This window comes from Ambystoma mexicanum, chromosome 3q, assembly GCF_040938575.1.
Source record: "Ambystoma mexicanum isolate Mex_15411 chromosome 3q, UKY_AmexF1_1, whole genome shotgun sequence".
Classification (NCBI taxonomy): domain Eukaryota; kingdom Metazoa; phylum Chordata; class Amphibia; order Caudata; family Ambystomatidae; genus Ambystoma; species Ambystoma mexicanum.
In genome coordinates, this window is record NC_090926.1 from 248,602,203 (window position 1) to 248,612,970 (window position 10,768).

General features: G+C 51.8%; 1 long non-coding RNA gene across 1 annotated transcript in view; it reads right to left on the reverse strand.

Moving 5' to 3' along the window:
• The window catches only part of LOC138581839 (uncharacterized), a 125,121-nt gene extending 115,318 nt beyond the window's left edge, over nt 1-9,803 (reverse strand). Inside the window, exon 1 of the long non-coding RNA XR_011304815.1 lies at nt 9,346-9,803. This is a non-coding gene — a long non-coding RNA (uncharacterized lncRNA). The remainder of the gene's footprint in view (nt 1-9,345) is intronic.
• Nucleotides 9,804-10,768: the final 965 nt, after the last annotated feature.

Genomic DNA, 10,768 nt, shown 5'->3' on the forward strand with positions numbered 1-10,768 from the left:
CGTCGCAGAGCAGATTGTATATCTCAGTGCCATGTTTGGACATTGACCTTGCATTGATGAGGTTGCAGTGTATCTTTTTAGTGTGGTTTTGTTTTTTGGTTGTTCCTTGTTTTGGTTTGTGGTTGTTTGGTTGCGGTGTATCATTGTTGGCGTTGATTGGGGGTGGATGAGGATCAGCGAAGGCTGCATCTTCATTGTAGGAGCGCGTATGAGGATCAGCGGAAGCTGCATCTTCATTGGAGCGGTCTGCTAGATTGAAAGCTTGGCTGTTCAGTGGTGTTGCTTCTCTGTTTGTGCTGGTTAGGTGAAGGTCCGTGAAGGCTTCTTCTTCGTTGAATTGGTCAGTTAGGTTCATGTTTGGGTTGTTGGTTATGAGATCTTCGTCGTCGTTATGTCCGGTATGGCACGGGTGTCCTTCTGTTCTTGTGATGTATGGGTTGAAGGGGCCAGACTCTAGCCACATTCTTCTTGGGTGTTCCCGTCTTTTTCCTGGTTGCTCCGGGATGTTCTTTGTGTGTCTTGATGTCTCTGTGTCGTTGGGGTATCCTGGTTCTGGGGTTGTTGCGAGGTATGGTGTGAGTTATAAGGAATTTTTCCTTTGGAATTTTGTTCTGGTCTTTTTGGTTTTTGGCATTGTGTTTCCTCTATTTGAGGTTGTTGCTTCAGTGGTAGCTTGGAATTGTGTGCCTGTGTCCAGTGCCTTGTCTTGTGCCCTTTCTCGGCGTCCCTTTCTGGTCCGGGGATTTTGGTGCTAAATGCTGCTGTGTCTTGTGATGGGAGTGCTGGTATTTCTTCTTGTGTTGGTAGGATTAGGTGCTTTTTTGCCGTCTATTCTTCCGGTGGATCGGTTTATGTATCCTCCGAGCGGTGTCCGGTGGGGTTTTGGTGCTGGGCGTACTGTTGTCGGGTTGTAGGTCAAAGTACAGTGCTGTCTATGTAGGTCTCTCGGAGAGGGTGAGGGTGGTAGAACTATTCAACAAGGAAATAGACCTTGGGAACTATGGTGCTGTGTGACGCTGCACCAGAAGGAACATTTTGTTTGTTTTTAAATAAACACTCTTAGCACCCGCATAGGGACTACACAGGTTCTAAGAGGTGAGGGTGGAAGGAAGGAAGGGAAATGGGCAATGGCCAGCAGCACCCAGGCTTTTCTGAACACGGGCTTGTACCATACAATACAACCCATTTTCCGAGCATCCTGATTGGCCAGCGCCCCCTCCCAGGGTGCCTAGTCTATGGTAAGGATGTTTCTCCATAGCTAAAGGCCGGCGGCCTCCTGAATTGGTGACCAATCAGTGTGGAGCAATACTACTAGTGCAAAGTCCAGTGTTCATAACAAACCTCCCCTCCACGTGAGAAGCTCTCTGAGTCATTGTTTCTCCAATCTCGTCCCGGGATCTCTTTCTGAAGGGTGTGAATTGTGTCAATTTTTCAGGTTTATAGATTATGGGTAAAAGTCACAATACTGTCCCTTGGTTAAACTTTTGTTCTGGGTCTCCCCCCAGCATCACTCACAGTCTCAGACAACTCATCTTCCCACAGGCTGAAGTGCAGGTGAGCAGCTCACACTTCTCTGAAGTCAGGGGCGGGAACCATGATGGCTGTGTGGCAAGCACTTCAATTGTAGTCTGATGCATTGCTAGAGGAGACTCAACAGTTTTCTCCTGAAGTGAGATGGGCCTGTAGGGTCCATAGGTGCTTGTCTGAGCTGACCATCAGGGGAGTGAACCTACAGTTGACCAACCCAATGAAGCCCTTCTCCTTGCCGGTACGATGCTCACATAAGACTTCCTGCTTGTCGCTAAATCTGGCATCTGCCCCTAAAATAATTTTACTGCTATCCTCATCGACAGTAGACCATCTGCTTGTCCATTCTCCAGCGTTCCCAGATAACTGTAGGCTTGCATTGCCTATTGCCTTCTGATACTTTCCCTGCACCTCAAAGGTAGTTCCATGCTGACCCCAATCTAGCTATTATCTTCCCCTCACTCGGCCAACTCCTTCTTCTTCCTCCTCCCCTACTTGTCAATAAAACCTCCTCATCCACTCTTGATTCTTCCCACTCCTTCCACTTCTGCCCCTCTTCCAGACATCCAATATTCTCTAGGCTCTCCTGCGGCACCATCTCCTCCTTCACTTTCAGCACCTCAACCACTCCTGCATTACCCACTCTTTTTGCACTTTCACTTCACCCAATCTTGCCATGCGTGCTTCACCAACTACTCCTAAGCCTTCACCTTTTCCAACCCCACCTGCTTCACCACCTCCTTCTCAACTTACACCTTCTCCAAATGTTCTGGCTTCACTACCTCCTCCTGTGCCTTCACCTCTTCCAATCTCTCCTGCTTCACCACGTCTTCGTGTGCCTTCTCCTCCTCCTACATATTCTGCTTTGCCACCTCCTCCTGCACTTTCACCCGCTCAAACTTCTCCTGTTTCACTACCTCCTCCTGTGCCTTCACCTCTTCCAATCTGTCCTACTTCACCACTTCTTCCTGTGCCTTCACTTGTTACTCACCAAACGGTGAATGCCTGAGACTGAATACCACGTAGTGAAGTTTGGGACTTAATTGTAGAGCTCGGGTTGGAGCCTCCTACCCGAGCCTCCTCTCTAAGAGGGAAGTAACTCTTTTCAATGATATGTCCCTCTACTGTATGAACAGTAAAAAGGGTCCCGATCACTTAAAAGAGCGGGGAGAACACACCGCCATGTAACCGGCTGCAAAGAAAGATAGAAATCATAAGCCACAAGTAATAAGTAAATACATATGAACCAAAGATTCACAAAGTATACACGATATGTTTCCCCCCAGACTGGCTACAAGAGACACCGGCCGTCCTCCTATCAGTAAACAAGCAAAAGAAAGAAACCACTAAATTGGGAACCAGGCTGTATTACAAAGTAAATCGTTGTGTTTTACCACTAGAAGTACTGGATTCTTTGTAAGGAAGACAACGGCAGGTATAAAATAAGAAAGAGGATGGTTAGTAAGGGTACTGCTCCCGGGCGGCACAAGGAGCACTCTAGTTCCGGGTTGGTGCAACCTCAGCGTAGCGTCCTTTATGCACATAGAAAAAGAAGGAGTTCCAGTACTTGGGTTAGGCGGAGGCGGCAGTGATTCCAGTAGTATGAATGCAGTGAAGCACGGGTGAGTGGAATGTTTTAGGTTGAAACAGGAAGATACAAAGGCCCTCATTACGACCCTGGCGGAATTCGGAAAACGATGGCGGAAATGCAATACCGCCATCGAATAGCGCTCGGTGCGACTATGACCCGTCACCGCAAAGTACGATGCCATTAGCGACACCGTAGTGAACGCCAACGCTAACTGCACCAAGCACGCGCGCGCGCGCCATGCCAAACCGTAAACACCACCATGGCGCAACGGTACGCCAATTCCGACCCTAGCGGACATGTACCTAACGCCATCAAGCATGGCGGAATGCACCATTCTGCCATGGTGAGAAGTACGGCATCGCGAATCAACCGTAAACGGCCCCACTGAGTGCCCGTACACCGCTCCCTGCCCACAAAGTACAACTCCCCGTAGGTGCAATGAAGCCACAATGCAACCAGTGAAATGTACAAGTCACCCATGCATGCCAACGTACAATAGAAACACAACAGGGGCCAATGGGAGCTGCAGGGCACAGATGGCACGAATACAGAAGCCATCCCAATGGACATGACCACAGTCCCCCACCAAGAAACGCACGCAAACACAGGCACCTGTGACCAGCAATATTCCGAAAATCACATCATTCCACCAGTCCACCTGGCTGACCGGCATCTGTTACACAAAACCCAATCCCCCGCCCCTGAGCATGACAACATTCAAACAGTCATATTGGCAGCCCCCATCCCTGACCTCACGGGCTTTGTAGGCAAACGCGCCCAGTACAGTACCACGCAACTAAACTCCGAAGCTGGAACCCAGTGCAGATCTCCTCACAATACATCGCCCCCCAAATAGGCATATGCCACATCACTTGCAAAGAAGAACGCTACACGGGCCAAATCAGAATAGAAATTTAATGCACATCAAAATCACCAAGCCCATACAGCCATCAGGCCATGAACTCCAAAACACATTTCACCATTGTGGGCTGCATCCGCAAGAAATGACCAGCCACTACTTGTGTGACGCCCTGTTCCCTCATGGTACACAGAGCCACATTCACGTACGAAAAGGCAACATGGAAGCGCACAGAACCGCAGGGCCGTCCCAATGGGGAGGCACTAGTCCAGCTGAAAGGCCGAAATGTTGCTCCGAGCCACCAGTACTGCGTAAGGGCATGTGGCCCATTGGCGATCGTCCCATAAGATCGTAATGCTGCTCCACTGATTAACACGAAGCAGCAGGTGTCGGGAGTAAAACCCATCTGCAGGAGTGGCATACAGATGGCAGTGGCAAAAGGGGAGGAGATACCTGTCAACCAAAAGAAAAGAAAAAGAACAGAATGGCCATCAGTACTACATTCCAACAACTCACTGCAATGATCACACTAAATCCACAGCCACATGCATGCTAGCCCACTCCAAAGGTCCATCACCACCCAAAAACCACTTGCGACTCATAACTATCTATATCGAGGTGTAAACACCATCACAAACGAGTGTACCTGTGCATGCGCCTGTGAAAACAGAATCCATCTGATGGGATTGGTAACGTGCATGGACACAAGTGTCTGAGGGCGCGTCGAGACAGGGAGGGCTCAACAAGGCCAGATAGACGATGGCCCCACTATGGCAGCCCTGCATCACATAGCGTAGGGGAGGCGGATAGATCCCAAGAAGCCCTGTACATGGCAAACTCTGTATCAAATCACCTGCCCATGCATCCATTCATCATTCCCTCATCCCGGGATTAAAACGCCTGAATATTTACTCACATAACATTAGAAATATCCATTGAGTCTGTGCGTTATGCAGCCTGCAAAATCCACAGTGCCCCAGCCCGTAATTCCAGTGTAGTGAAGTGACATGTATTTGGGAACGTCCTGCCTTATCGTCCACTACGCTATTGCGCATCCCATACTATTCATATCAATCATTGCATTCTCGCCATGGCCCCTGTCCCAAGGACATTGAACAATAGAACGTTATATTTGCAGTCAGACCTGTGGGCATCTCCTCGCCGCTAGCTGGAAACCGAAAGCGCCGCCCTTCGAATTCCTCATTTGCAACATCACGTCGAAGAGGCATCTGTGGCCGTTTGATTACACTAATTAATCCATCGAGTGCGGCTGTGTGTGAAAATGGCAACTGCCTTCACCCACGAATGGGACGCCCCGCCCGTCGTTGCAACTCGGTACAGTGATGAATGAGGGCCCACCGTTACTCGAGTACTACGTTCCACTGACCCTTCACAACTCTGTTCGCGACTGCACAGATAGTATGTGAAACAATGGGACCACAGCAGAATGAACATATCAACCAATGTTACACGGCCATCGGGTACAAATACATGATTGCAATAGCAAGATGCCATTCCACGAATTGCAGCGTTGTGCGCGGGACGCGCTCGGCCAAAGGGGAGAGCAGTTTGCACAGGTGGAATGAATCACCACAGGTGGAGGCCATTCAGCCTGAAAACACATAAATTGCACAGCCAGTCTCCTCCCACAACCACACCGAAATGCTACCGGCAGGACTCGCGATGTTGGCCCTGGGGGACCTGATAGCACTGCAAGTACTCCAACACCAAGAAGAAGACGAACACCAACTACAACCGGCCGCACGGAGGAGACGCAGGAGGAGGAGGAGGCCAAGGCAGGGCCAGCAAGGGCCGCCAGCACAGCCACTACCACCACGCAGGCAGCCCGCAATCCCACGCCTCCGAGCACATCCGTTCAACCTCACTGATGAGCAGATCCACACCCTCTACCGTCTGGACCGGGACACCATAGCCGCCATTGTGGACATGACACAGGCTGACCTTGTCAGCATGATAGATAGCCCAACCGCCATCCCACCCCTACTGAAGGTGGTGTCTGTACTCCACTTCCTGGCCACAGGCACCTACCAGCACACAGTCGGACAGTTGCATGGCATTTCTCAGCCACTGTTCTCACGGACACTATTGCAAGTGCTCGATGCCCTCCTGCAGCACGCAGACGACTACATCTCCCTACCACGCTCGGAGCAGGAAATTACCAACACAAAAGTGGGATTCCATGCACTTGCCGGCATACCGGGTTGCATTGGTGCCATCGACTGCACCCATGTGGAATTGGTCGTCCCACATGCCATGGAGGCCCAGTACCGCAACCGAAAACAATTTCATTCTCTGAATGTACAAATGGTGTGTGACTCCAACAGGATCATTACACATTGTTGTGCCCGATTCCCTGGATCAACCCATGATTCTATGGTCTTGAGGAACTCTACAATACCACGCTACATGGAGCGACACGCAGGGAACAGATCCTGGCTACTCGGTGAGTCTCATTTCATGCATGATAATGTGGGGTATGTGATTCGGCAATGACCTGGCAGGAAGGGGGGGGGGTGTGCGTACGTAGCAATGGCATTCCACATCATACGTTTCTCGTCCACATACAGGTGATGCTGGATATCCACTGAAGAGATGGCTCCTCACACCAGTCCGGAACCCACGGGACCAGCATGAGGAGGACTACAACCATGCCCACTCACGTACCCGTGTAGTCATTGAACAGGCATTCGGCCTACTGAAGGGTCGTTTCCGCTGCCTCAGCAGGTCTGGCGGGGCACTCCTGTACCGCCATGAGAAGGTTGCAAAGATGGTGATGGCATGTGTCATGCTCCACAACATGTGCGTACGTAGAAATGTGCCCATGCCCCCTGACGCAGAACTGCAAGCACCTGATGATGGTCATGATGAGGGTGGGGATGTGGCAGCACCTCAAGGAGTCTGCGAGGCACCGGAGGGCCGTGACATTCGTCAGCATCTCATTGATGTATGCTTCTAGCACTCACGCCTGGTGGCTGATACATGGACACGGGACTCGTGGCACTGTGTGTGTCTGGGACATGCACAATATGGACTGTACGCCTATGATGGCCTAGTACACAAAGATCAATGTCCACACATCTCATTGGTTGATCGTGCACTTTTTATGGCATATGTGATATCATGTTGTACACCCTATCGACCCGCCACCCAAGTGAGCCCAACACACCCCCTCCACCCTCCCACCTCCCCCCCGAACACCAGTGTCCAAAGATGCTCATTGTCAGTGGGCAGTCGCTATTGCAAGCCCCCTCTGCGGGTATCAGGGGCACCCCTGCCTGTGGAGCGCAGGTTCCTCCCAGATCTACGTTGGGGGCTGCCCTGGAAGGAACTTGCAACGGATGATGTCTCTGCCTGCTCACGTCCATGCATGTCCCTAAGGGTTTGCGAGAGCTCAGTGAGCACACGGCGCACTGCGGCAAGTTCGGCACATACGTCCTTGGACGTCGCATGCAGTTCCCCCCTCAGGCTCTCTGTACCTCTCTCCATTTCTGCCCTAAGTGTCTCAGTTGATGTTTCTATGTCTGCCTTAGTGCCCCCACATTCATCGGCATGGTCCTTGAGGAGCGTGGCCAGTTGCTGCTGTTGCACGATTAACTGGTCGAGGGACTGTTGCCTCTGCTGGGCCATGGCCATTTGCGGGGGTGTCACAGAGGGGCTGTTGTCCTCATGTTGCCCTGCCACAGGGCTTGTGGGGGATGGCCAGTCGTCGTCTTGTGGGTGCCCCTGCGTGGTATCCTCATGTTGTACGGGATGGGAGAGACAGGGGGATTGGGACAGGTCATGGATGGATCTGACTTCGACATCCCCGTCTTCTGTGTCGGAGCATGCTGCCATCAATGGGGTGTCACCTATGGTGCTGCTGCCACCAGAAGCAGTGCCTTCTGTGGCATCCGTTGGGGGGACCTGTGGTGGTGGTGTTGTGGGCATGCTGGCTGCTGGGGTGCCTGTTGATGTTCCCTCCTCTGTGCTGCCACCTGATTTGTGCTGCTGCCGTGTCTTGATGCGTGCAGCTGAGGTGGAGGGTCTTTGGCCGTTGGTCTTGGCCCTCTTTGCAGGTGTGCTGGTAGGGGTGTCCTGGAGCTCGTCGTTTGGATCGGACCCTGTGGTGGAGTAAAGGAGGGCGAGGGTTATTGATGGGTCTGTGGGAATTGGAATGGCATTGTATCACATGCATTGGGGTGGTACCTGAGGGTGATTTGGGTCGGGGCCTTGGAGGTGCTCTCATTTGTGTGTGGAGTGAGGGTGCAGTTGTTTGGCAGCCTGCAGTTGGGGTGTGCCTGCTGCACGTGTAGTGCGTGTTTTAGGGGTTTTTAATTATTTATGTATTTATTGTAGGTTTTAACGTGCGCTATCAGGCCGATGTGTGTGGCCGTTCTCCTGGACATGTGTTTCTGTTGCACTATGTGGACGCATGGTACTTCACATGGATGGACTTTGTGGATTTGGCATTGTTTTATTTGGGCCACCTACCTGAATCTTCGGATGTCTGCACTCCTTTCTCCATCCCTCCGACTCCCTCTATGCTCTCCATTCAGATGGTGGAGGCACAGATTTCTTCCCAGGGGGTCAACTTGATGGGTGATTCAGGACCTCCCCCGGTGGCTGTGGCAATGTTGCGGTTGGCAGAGAGTATGCTGCGGACGCGTATCCGCAGGTCGTCCCATCGCTTACGGCATTGCTGTGGGGTGCGGGGTGCGGTCCCCACCGCACTTACCCGCTGTGCCACCAGAGCCCATATGGCCTTCTTGTTTGCAAGTGCCGTCCTGGTCATTTGCGTGCAGAAGACGACGGCAGCATTCTCCTGGAGGGTCTCTGTTAGCACGGTGAGTTCCTCACGGGAGAAGTGGACCTGCCGCTTGCGGTCGCACGCTTTCTTCGCTACTTTTCCCATTTTTCTTGGTTTCGCTAGGGTGGATGACGGGTTGGGGTGTGTCTCAGGGTAGTGATTTTAGTGGTTGTGTGGTTTTAGTGGTTTTATAGGTGTACGGCGGGATGTTTCCCGTTCCGGCCCCGTGTTTTAACTTCCGTTTCCGTATATTTCCGGTCACCGTACTTTCCGGTAGGCGCACACTGCGGTGTCCGCTGTGATGGGTGGCGGTATTGCACCTAGGGCGCCGTACGGCGGCGGTGTGGGCCGTTTTGGGTTCATTTCCGCCATCGCGGACTTTCCACTTCCGCCATGCCGTGGTGCTCGTGCCCGATGGGTCGGAATGGGCCGCACTTTGCTCCTTCGTGCAATGGCGGAAACGCTATTTACGCTGTGGCGGTCCGGTCAGTCACTTTCCGCCAGGGTCGTAATGAGGGCCAAAGTCTTTTTCAAGCGGTGAGAAAAATTGGAATGACTCACCGTTTCAATAGCAAAAGCACAGGTGCAGTGAAAGAAGACAGCACTGTAGTGGCCTTCAGGCAGGTAAGCAGAGAGTGCGTTCAGATGAATGGCTGAATGAGTTCTGGTACACAGGTAGGATATTCTGAACTTAGGCAATAGACAAAGCAGTCCACTTAAACAGGCAAGGGTCCTGATACACGAGCGGGCAGAGTCAGAAACAAGACGAAAGGCAGAGTAGTCCCATGAAGAAGCAAAAAATCCTGGTACACGGGCGGACAGAGTTCTGGACAAAAACGAAGGGCAAGAGCAGTCCGTATGACACGCCAGGAGTCCTATTACACAGCTGGTCAGAACTCAGAACAACAAGAAGACAGTCCGAAAACCGAAAGGAAGTGGGATCAGGAAATCAAATGAAGACGAAACTTCACGTAGCAACTTCAAACAGAAGCAGCGAGGAATAGCTCACATCTGCTTATGAAGGCAGACGCAATTAGGGAGAGCGTCCGGCAATACTGTGACACGGTCATATGACAACCAACCAGGCAGCATGGGAATTGTAGTCCCATTTACAACATGTGCTGCCTGGCTCTCCCCTTTAGTTTCTATCGGGCTAGAAATGGTGCTACAAAGCTCTGCACACCACAAGGTAGGTCGACGACCTTACGCCTTGCACCAGGGTATTTTTGCATGTGCTTCATACACGGCATGGAGGAGTCCTGCAAGCGCCTGTGTGCACTGCAAAGTGTGACATCACCTCCTCCAACATGTTCTGCGTTGCCACCTCCTTCTGCACTTTCACCTCCTCAAACCTCTCCTGTTTCACTACCCCCTCATGTGCCTCCACCTCGTCCAACCTATTCTGCTTCACCACGACATCCGTTGCTGTCTCCTGCTCCAACATCTCCTGCTTTGCCACCTCCTCCTGCACTTTCACCTACTCAAACATCTCCTGGGTCACTACCTCCTCCTGTGCCTTCACCTCTTCCAATCTCTCCTGCTTCACCACGTCATCTTGGGCCTTCTTCTCCTCCAGCTCTTCTGCTTTGCCACCTCCTCCTGCACTTTCACCTCCTCACACCTCTTCTGTTTCACTACCTCCTCCTGTGCCTCCACCTCCTGCAACCTCTTCTGCTTCATGAGACCCATCGGCACTCCTGCCAGTCACATTTCTCTCTTCCACATTGCTCTGCTGCTGCATACTCCCACTCTGCACATCTCCCAGCCTGGTTGTTACAGTGCTTTGTTCCCTGCCACCGGGCAGGGCATCTTCTAAGGACATGCAGCTGGGCGTTATACTTATCTTAACGTGGGATATGGCTTGGCCACAAGAGTCTGGTGGGTTCAGGTATGTTTAATTCAATTGTGTCAGTGTGTACTGTGACACACACTGAGCCACTGAAAGGCTCGTTCAACATGTTGGATGTGACATGTTGTGATGTGT